General features: G+C 49.6%; 1 pseudogene; it reads left to right on the top strand.

Annotated features, from left to right (window-relative positions):
- Positions 1-7083: 7083 nt before the first annotated feature.
- LOC149363544 (uncharacterized) lies at positions 7084-8381 on the top strand (annotated as a pseudogene).
- The last annotated feature ends 959 nt before the right edge of the window (positions 8382-9340 follow it).

The raw sequence follows: 9340 nt of genomic DNA, 5'->3' as shown, positions 1-9340 counted from the left end.
ACTGCCCCCTGCCACAGTGGGCAGTTGGCTCACAATCTAGTGGGCAGGTTGTCATGACGCCACAAGGTCACGTGATCCAGGTGACCCACCCAGGTTGCTTCTCTGGAGATTTTTCGTGGATTTCTCGGTCACGGTCAACGACGCCGACTTTTCTCCGACGCAGACTACTTAACCCCATCGCGTTAGAAGCGCGTTGTTTCGGTAAAAATTACATAATTGCTGTCAGGGAACCCTGCGTTATTAGTCTAGCCTGGCTTAGTATTCCCCTTCCCTTTTTGAGCTCCCAGAAGTCGAAATTAGTTGGAGCTCTCCACAACCATGTGCCTCGTTGCCGATAGCATTGCTTTGGAATGTAAATATGTATGATACATCAACAGCTAGCTTAGTTGTAGCATACAGCTACCTACGGTGTTGCCGCCGCGGTGGCTCAGTGGTTATGGTGCTCGGCTGCTGACCCGAAAGACGCGGGTTCGATCCCGGCCGCGGCGGTTGAATTTCTTTGGAGAAGAAGTTCCAGAGGCTCGTGTAGTGTGCAATGTCAGTGCACGCTAAAGAACCCCAGGTGGTCGAAATTTCCGGAGCCCTCCACTACGACGTCTCTCATAGCCCGAGTCGCTTTGAGACGTTAAACCCCATAAACCAACCAACCTACGGTGTTGTCGCGGACCGAGAAAGCCGAGTTCCGCCGCGCAAAAGGCAGTGGCGGCATCTGTAGCCAAGGAGGAAAAACTCTCCGCAGGAGGCTCCGAGATCCCCGAAAGGAGCTAAGCGTTTTCGCAGGGACGTGTTTTTCTCTACCAGAAGCAGGTGGCGCCAGCAACGTTCGCACTTATTAACACCATGGCAGCGATATGGCTTCGGGCTCCTCCTTGTTTCACTCCTTCCTTCGTCCCATCCTAATGGTTGCGCCACGAGGGGATGCAACTGTCGTCACTTTTTAATCCACCCCTCCGGAGTACCCGGGTTCGAACTTCAGCCACGGCTGCCGCGCTAGATGGAGGCGAAACTCAAAAGACACCCGTGTGCTGTGCGACGCGAGTGCACGTGAAAGATTCCCAGGTGGTCGGGATTATTTCCACTACGGCGCCCGTTTTTGAAGTGCAAAGTACTGCTTCGTCAAGCGCAACTTACGCTGACCGTACTCGTCGAGGCTTGGTTTTGTTTTATTTCCAAGTCGGGCGGTGGCCTCGCAATGCGTGCAGGGAAAAAATTCAGTGGGCACTTTGGCTCTCTAAAGTGCTGCAAGGCGAAAGCCTTTCCTGGCGCACTGTTTGGCATTTATTTCATTATTTTTTATTTTGCTCTTTTTAATTTTTAATGTTTTATTTATTTCTATTTTTTAATTTTCTGATATTTTTCTTTCTATTCTGAAATTTTTATTTGTTTTTGTTTTCTAATTTTTTTATTTTGTTCTTATTTCTTTTCTCCTTTTTATTTTGTCATCTGCTTATTTCTGTTAATTTTTTTTATTTCTGGGGTGACCTCATTACTTCGAATCCGTGCACTCTGCCGTCATAACCATTTCGACAAACCGAAAAGCGTGACACCTCTGCTGACAAGCTTCTGTTGACAACCTTCTGTCGACAACGATGAGGCATTAAAGGCTTTCGCCTTAATACTTCCACTTCATGAATTAACTTACGCAAATACCCACATGTTTCAGTTGTCCGCATACACTCGGCCGTCACCTAATTACTGGAAGGACATGCTTCCTCTTCCTAATTGATGCTTTTATTCGCAAAATGTAAGCGCGGCGCCGAGTGAGAATCGGCACTCAGCCCGTGGAAGCTAGTGCCTGAATGCAAAGTGAGGGCTCGGGGAAGTTCCTCACGGCACAAAGCATAGCCTATGCACGAACTTGGGGCGCGAATCCGCGACAGCAGACGGTAGCAGTGAAACATTTGCGAAAACGGAAGCCGTTATAGTGTAATATTTCATGCGCGAGAAATTTTTCCGAAAAAAATATTTGCTATGAAAAGTGTGCGCATGTTAAACGCAAGATAATTGGCTGTGGTTTGACCAATGTCCATCCCGAGTAGAATTGCGGAAGCAACGGCACAGCAATCGTCGCGGCGGTGGCGTCATAGGGGGCACTTTGACTGTGTGAAGTACGTAAAGGCGAAAGCGTTTTCCGCACCACTCTTGGGCTACAGAGCCACAGAGGCTGACTGCCTCTGTGGCACTGGTGACGTCACCACTGGAGAACATCACACATAGTTAAGTACTAATTACTAAGTAATGACAAATTGGCAATTAATGACTAATTACTGATTAATGGCCAAGTACTAATAACTGCTAATTAATGACGCTTAAGCTTCGCCTTTTGGAGTGGAACACGACAGCGTGTTGCAGCGCGTCTTTACTCCCTCTTTTTCTCTTTCCTCTTATCTTTCAACTCTCTTCTATCTGCACGTGGCAGCGGCGGTGGCTCGGCTCGAGCCAGTCGGCAGGCCCGTGCACTTTCCTTTTCATCCTTCTCTCAGTCGCAACCAAGTCGCAATAGCTCTCGCTGCCGCCGATCCAAAATCGAAAACAGTTATCACAGACTCTCGCCGGGCCTGTGAACATTATCTTGCTGGCGAAATATCATCTCTGGCCTCGCAAATTCTAAGACGCGCTCTCGCCGATCCAACTCGCACAAAAGTGATCTGGGCTCCTGGCCACCAGGGTCTACGAGGCAATCAGGCCGCTGATGCGGCCGCCCGAGCACTCACACACCGGGCTCCTCATCCTAGCTCTCATGGCTCAGAAGCTCATAAACCGCTTCTGCGGTTCCGCGAAATCCTAATTTATTATTGCGACAGCCACCGTCTCTACCCGGCACCTGCCAAGGGGCTGAGTAAGGCGGAGGAGCGAACTCTGCGGCGCCTGCAGACAGGAACCCTTCTCTGTCCTGCAATAGCAAAACACTTCGATCCGAACACAGATGGGCGCTGCCCGCACTGTGGAGAGATCTGCGATATCTTTCACATGGTGTGGGCATGTACTCAGAATCCTCACCTTCCCCCGTCCCCCACCCCCACCCGAGAGGCATGGGAGACTGCCCTCCTCAACTGCTCCACACTGGAGTCCCAAAGGGCTCTGGTCAAGCGGGCGCGAGACGGGGCCTCGTCATGCGGTGTCCCGGACTAAGGATACCGACCATGCAGCAGGGTTATTTTTTTTTTAACCCTCAAGCTCTCTTTGATTAAAGTTTTTCACCACCACCACCACCACCACTCAATCATCAGCTGTTTCAGCTTTTCGATAGATTGAGGCAAAGAATACGAGCAAGACATGTATGTACAGTTACAGAGAACTTATTTTTCACGCATATTCCCTTTTCAAGAAACACTCCACTAACAGTTCTTGGTTGTCATGAAGGAAGCTTTGTGGTCGGAGATATAGATGGATATATGCTCGACTTGCTGCACCAATGCCTGGTTCTTAAAGACGAGGTCTATGCAAGAATTTGGCGAGGTTGTCAGCAGTGGGAGGCGTTGCGAGCGAGAGGAGCGGGATGTTCTCGTCCCTGAGTGGTTGGTTGGCTTATTGAGGTTTAACGTCCCAAAGCGACTCAGGCTATGAGGGACGCCGCAGTGAACGGCTGCGGAAATTTCGACCGCGTAGGGTTCTTTAACGTGCACTGACATTGCACAGTACACGGGCCTCTAGAATTTCGCCTCTATCGAAATTCGGCCGTCTCGGCCGGGATTGAACCCGCGTCTTTCGGGTAGCGTAGCGAAGCTTTCGCAGGCCCGTGATCTGTGTCATGTTAGCGCACGTTCACTATACGGTACCTCTTCGTTTCTTCTTTCACTCCCTTCCTTTCCCTTGCTACGTGAGATAGTCCGCCATTTACTTTACTCAAAAACCAATTTTCATTTTTCGCCATGCGATTGAGGTGTACTCTAAACGTGATAGCTACGGCGCCATTCCATTCTCGTTACAAACTTCTGTTGTCGAAGGTAATTATTTGTACCTTTATTAGGATTGACTACAAAATTGGTGCGGAACAAAAAGGAAGCCCAGTCTACTCAACTCTGTTGAAATTGAACCATAGTAGCGCAAGAAAAACTGGTATTGATTCAGCACTCGTCATCACTAGCATTTAGGCCAAGCAAGAGGACCTGGTAGCCCGCCGCACATACCTGTAACAGCTTAACAATACGAGGCTTTTCAGAGTACGTGTTGGGACCTTTTTTGATCGAGGGTCCAATAAATTTCTCTTACGTGAGTATTTGGTGTCGCCGCTGTCTGGCCGAAGCCCGGCGTCAACCGGCGAAGGCTATCCTCATCTGGAAATAACTGTCTGAAAGACTTGCAGCGGATGGGGAGGCGCGGTTTCTGCGACGGTGGCAGACACGCTTCTTTGTCGTGCATGAAGGTCGGCTGGCTATGCCGACCGACGCTGCGGTATTAGCCAGGCCAACTCCCCCCCCCTTTCCTTTTTACCGACTATGCTGTTTTGTTCGATTATGTTGGTGTATAATTTTGTCAGGGCAAATTACCCTGAGAAAGATCCTTGCCCCCCCCCCGCGCATATTTGGCCTCGGGAGACTGATTCTTCTTTGCTCACTGCTCGTTTTATGCACTATATGCTGTAATTTGTGATATGTACGGTGTGTTAAAATAAGGTCGTGGTGTTTCTGGGTGGCCACCCACATTGTATACATTTGTTTTGCCCTCAGCCATGAGTTTATATGCAATGTTTTGTTTGTTTGCACTGTTCAGTAAACTTCCCTTTTACTAAATTAGGCGAAAGCCTGAGCTTTGTTACAAAGAAGGTTATCCGCCATGTGACTTGTGAGTCTCGCTAACACAACATGCTCGAGGAGCTTCCCGAGGCATGAGGTTAGCGAAATCGGGCGAAGGTTTTGAATGGTGAGTGGTTTGTTGGGTTTTGGTATAAATATTACCTTCGCGTGGCGCCAGGACTGCGGGAGGTTACCCTCCCTCCAGCACTGGCTGAAGTATTTCGTAATGTGGGTGATCGATTGGTCATCCAGATTACGGAGCATGGAGTTTGTGATTTGGTCTGCACCAGGTGCGGAGTTGGCGCGGAGAGTCATCAGGCCGCTCACGAGGAATATGCACCCGTCCCACCATGAGCAGCGCCGCAGAGCCCGTGCGAAGGCACTCCATCGAGCGTACGGCCCCCAGCCGGACGCCGTATGGGTGGACGCTGCCTGCACGGGTGATGAAGCGACAGCAGCTGCGGTGGACTCCTCTTCATCCACCCTCCTCACACTACCTCTCCCTCCAGATACGTCCCCAGAGGCTGCAGAGGAAGCCGCCATTGCACTTGCTATAACCCGCACGGAAGCCCGGTATATTTTAACTGACTCTAAAACTGCGATTATAAATTTTGCTCGAGGCCGAGTTCATGTCCCTGCTTTTGGCATACTGGACTCGCCCGATGCACCCCCGCCCCGCCAAGTGGAGCTGATATGGGTGCCTGCGCACTCCGGGAATCCCGGAAACGAGGCCGCCAACCTTTTAGCCCGAGGTTCTTTAAACCGGGCTCAGGTGGCCTCGGATCGGGGATTCACTAAGGATCGCATGCACTCATTCAGTGAGCTGACCCAGGCATACAGAGCCTCTCGCCAGCTCTACCCCCCGCCCCACCCCTCCCTAGATAACAGACACGCAACACTCTGGCGCAGATTACAAACACATACTCTCCCCTCGCCCCTTACCCTAACCCACTATCATCCCTCCTTCCCCACTCCTGCTTGCGCCCTATGCCCAGAACCCTTCGCTTCTTCCCTCCACATCCTTTCCCTCTGCCCGGCGGACCCTCCCCCGCGGGACCTAGAGAACCTCAAGACCTGGGAGGACTGGGAGACCCTGCTGCACTCGGAGGACCCGGCCGTGCAGACCATCGCCACCGGCCGTGCTGCCAGTGTTATGGACCTCAGGAACATAAACACTTGAGTGAAGTGGGGTCGTGCGGGGACCCTGGGGCGTGCCCCGAATTCCTTTGTAAATAAAGTTTTCTCTCTCTCTTACAAAGAAGGACGGCTTCGTGGTTGATTGATTTGTGGTGTTTAACGTCCCGAAGCGACTTAAGGGACGCCGTCTAGTTGGGCTCCGGAAATTACGACCACCTAGGTTCTTCATGACACCGCACAGTACACGGGCCTCTATAAATTCGCCTCCATCGAATTTCGACCGACGCGGCACTGATCGAACCCGCGTCTTTCGGGTCAGCAGCCGAGCGCCCTAACCGCTGAGCCACCGCGGCGGCCCAGACGGATTTGCGTACGGCGATGGTACGAACGACGCGGTGCCCACGCCAGACGGCCCATTACGTTGCACAGGGTTCGGTACTTTCCCCTCTTCTCTTCAACGTGGCCATGATACGGCTCCCGAAGGGGCTGGAGGGGATAGATGGCTTGAACTTCTGCATGTATGCGGACGACATCACCATGTGGATGACCCGTGGACACGACGCGCACATCGAACGTACGCTACAGAAGGCCATAAATGAGGTCGAAAACTATGTCAGCCGTAGGGGCTTGCAATGTTGTTGCTGTTGTTGTAGCCTTTGACAGAATGGCAAATACCCACACTGGGGGATCGGGAGGTAAAGGTTAGTATTCACCTGTACGTAGTAAAGGCAAAAGGAAAGCACAAGGGAGAGGAACACCGGGGGAGTCTACCACAAGAAGGGCAGGGAGAGGATGAAATAAATAAATAAATAAATAAATAAATAAATAAATAAATAAATAAATAAATAAATAAATAAATAAAAAAATAATAATAATAATCATAAAAATATATGCTCACCGCAGAAGTCTGAACTTCTTTTTTATCGACCTCTGCATCAAAGAAAAACTAGTATCATCCCTAACATCAAATTACAAGCGCAAGGGGCGGAGATTCCTCATGTTGAAAAAATCAGAATTCTAGGCATTATTATACAAAGCAACGGGTACAACGGTGATGCAATAACTAAGATGAAGAACTGCGCGCAACAAACGATACGACTCATACAGCGGATTGCCAACAGGAGACACGGCAAGAAAGAGCAGAATGTCATGCGGCTGGTACAGGTGTTCGTATAAATAGCCGTATCTCGTATGCTGCCCCCTTCCTTGATCTTAAAGTTTCAGAAAAGGGAAAGATAGATGGAATTATCAGGTGGTGCACGAAACAAGCTGCAGGACTGCCCATCCGTACATCCACACACCGCCTCCTAGAGCTAAGCATGCATAATAGCCTGGAAGAAATTACTGACAGTGAGAACGTCCCAAATCGAACGCTTAGCCGGGACCCCAAACGGCAGGGCCATTCTAGAAAAACTCAATCTGAGCCGAGATAACAGAACAACCGCCAAAGTTGACATGCTCGGAGAAATTCAGGACGATATAATTGTACCCTCATTACCCAGGAATATGCATCCTATTCATCACTTAGTGCGCCGGGCCAAACGGGCAGAGTTCGTTTAACAGTACCTTTTGTTGGGCTAGTTGGTGTGACATTGTGTTCAGGAAAGTAAAAACAACGCTAAATTCTACAAAAAAACACACAGAAAGACGGACAGGACGGCAGAGGCACTAGAGAAACGCTTCCGCTCCTGCAAAAACGAGTTCGTGGTCTACGTGGATGCCGCTGAGTATGGTAGGAACACGATGACCGTCGCGGTCGTCGATAATAAACAACTCCTCAAAATAAGTGCCTTAATAATCTCGGGTAACCCAGAGGAAGCTGCTATAGCACTGGCTTGTGTAGGCACAAAAGCGAGGTACATCATCAGTGACTCCAAAGTTGCCATACTAAATTTCAGCAGGGGCCGCGTCTACCCTCTGACGAATACAATTCTAAGCCCTCATGAAATAGACCGGAAAATTTCACTAGTCTGGACACCAGCACATGCATCCCTGCTTGGTAATGAGACGGCCCACGAGTTCGCCCGAAGCTTTTCCTTCCGGGCGGACCCGAGCGAGGTGGTCTTTACAGACAAGGATCGCATGGTGACATACAGAGAAACTACACAGCACTCTCGTTTTCAAAGAGCTAGACTTCCTCCAGCGGATAGACCCTTGTCCAGATACCAAGCCATCAACTGGCGCCGGTTACAAACTAACACCTTTCCATACCCGGCCCTCTGGAGTCTTTAGCACCCAGGGCAATTTTCAGACAAATGCGAAAACTGCGAACTTAGGGCCACCTTGGACCACATACTATGGGAATGTCCTCATGCCCCCCGGGAGGGACGAGGTATAAACACGAAAGATCAACGGGAGACCTTACTACTGAGCTCCGACCCGGCGACTCAGTTACAACTCGTCCGACTGGCCGAAGCCACCGCCGAGAGTCAAGACCTTTCGGCCGTCGTCTAGGCGGGTAGCCCTCTGGCTACCCTCTGTCTGTTGGACATTAAAAGTTTTCCTATCCTATCCTATTACGTTGGACTGTGATGTATTCTAGCATATTGCGGTTAAGATTTTGGCTCAGGAGTAGAGTATGTTGAAGTTGAGTTAAGGTCGATTATATTGAATTAGGTTGTAATTGTAGAATAAGTTCGCTCACAGTGGATTAGTTTATTCTAAGCTGCAGTAGGAGGTGGATTCTGGAGGAATAAAAGGGCATTGCATTGAATTAGACCCGCCGCGGTAGCTCAGTGGTTTTGCTCGGCTGCTGACCAGAAAGACCTGGGTTGGACCGCGGCCGCGGCAGTCGAATTTCTTTGGAGGAGAAATTCTAGAGGCCCGTGTACTGTGCGGTGTCAGTGCACGTTAAAGAACCCCAGGTGACGAAATTTCCGGAGACCTTCACTACGGCGTCCCTCATAGGCTGAGTCGCTTTGGGACGTTAAACCCCAATAAATCTAAACATTTAAGTAGGTCGCAGTAACCCAGAGTAGGGTGTATTGAATTGGATAGCTGTAGAATGGTGGATTAAGAATTGTATTAAGTTGCAGTAGTGTGGATGAATTTGTATTTTGGTGGATTGTGCTAGATTACGGGTGGGTTGCGTTGAATTAAGGTTGATTACGGATGATTAAGCTGGATTAGGTTGTATAAAGAGTCGAGTACATTTGATTAAGTTGCTGCGCGAAGGAATAAGTATGATTACGGTGGATAGTGATGGACTATAGATATATTTTGCCTTCTTAATGTGCATTAAGACTGAATTACTTTGAATTTTGGCGATTGTACTGAATTAGGGGTGTAGATTATGGTGGACTGCGGTGAATTAACAATGGATGCATTGGTACAAGCGCAGCCCAACTCGGCTTCGTTCTTTGTTGTCACTGCACAGCGAACGCACAAAAGGGAACACCAAAGGTGACCAGTATGCGACCCCATTTGTTTCTTTCCTGGGTGTCTCTGGTATATGAAACTCGCTGTAA

The sequence above is a fragment of the Amblyomma mixtum genome, chromosome 2 (genome assembly GCF_055824585.1).
Source record: "Amblyomma mixtum isolate Tamu chromosome 2, ASM5582458v1, whole genome shotgun sequence".
Classification (NCBI taxonomy): Eukaryota; Metazoa; Arthropoda; class Arachnida; order Ixodida; family Ixodidae; genus Amblyomma; species Amblyomma mixtum.
Note: the sequence above shows the minus strand (reverse complement) of the source record. Positions and strands in the feature narration are given on the sequence as shown.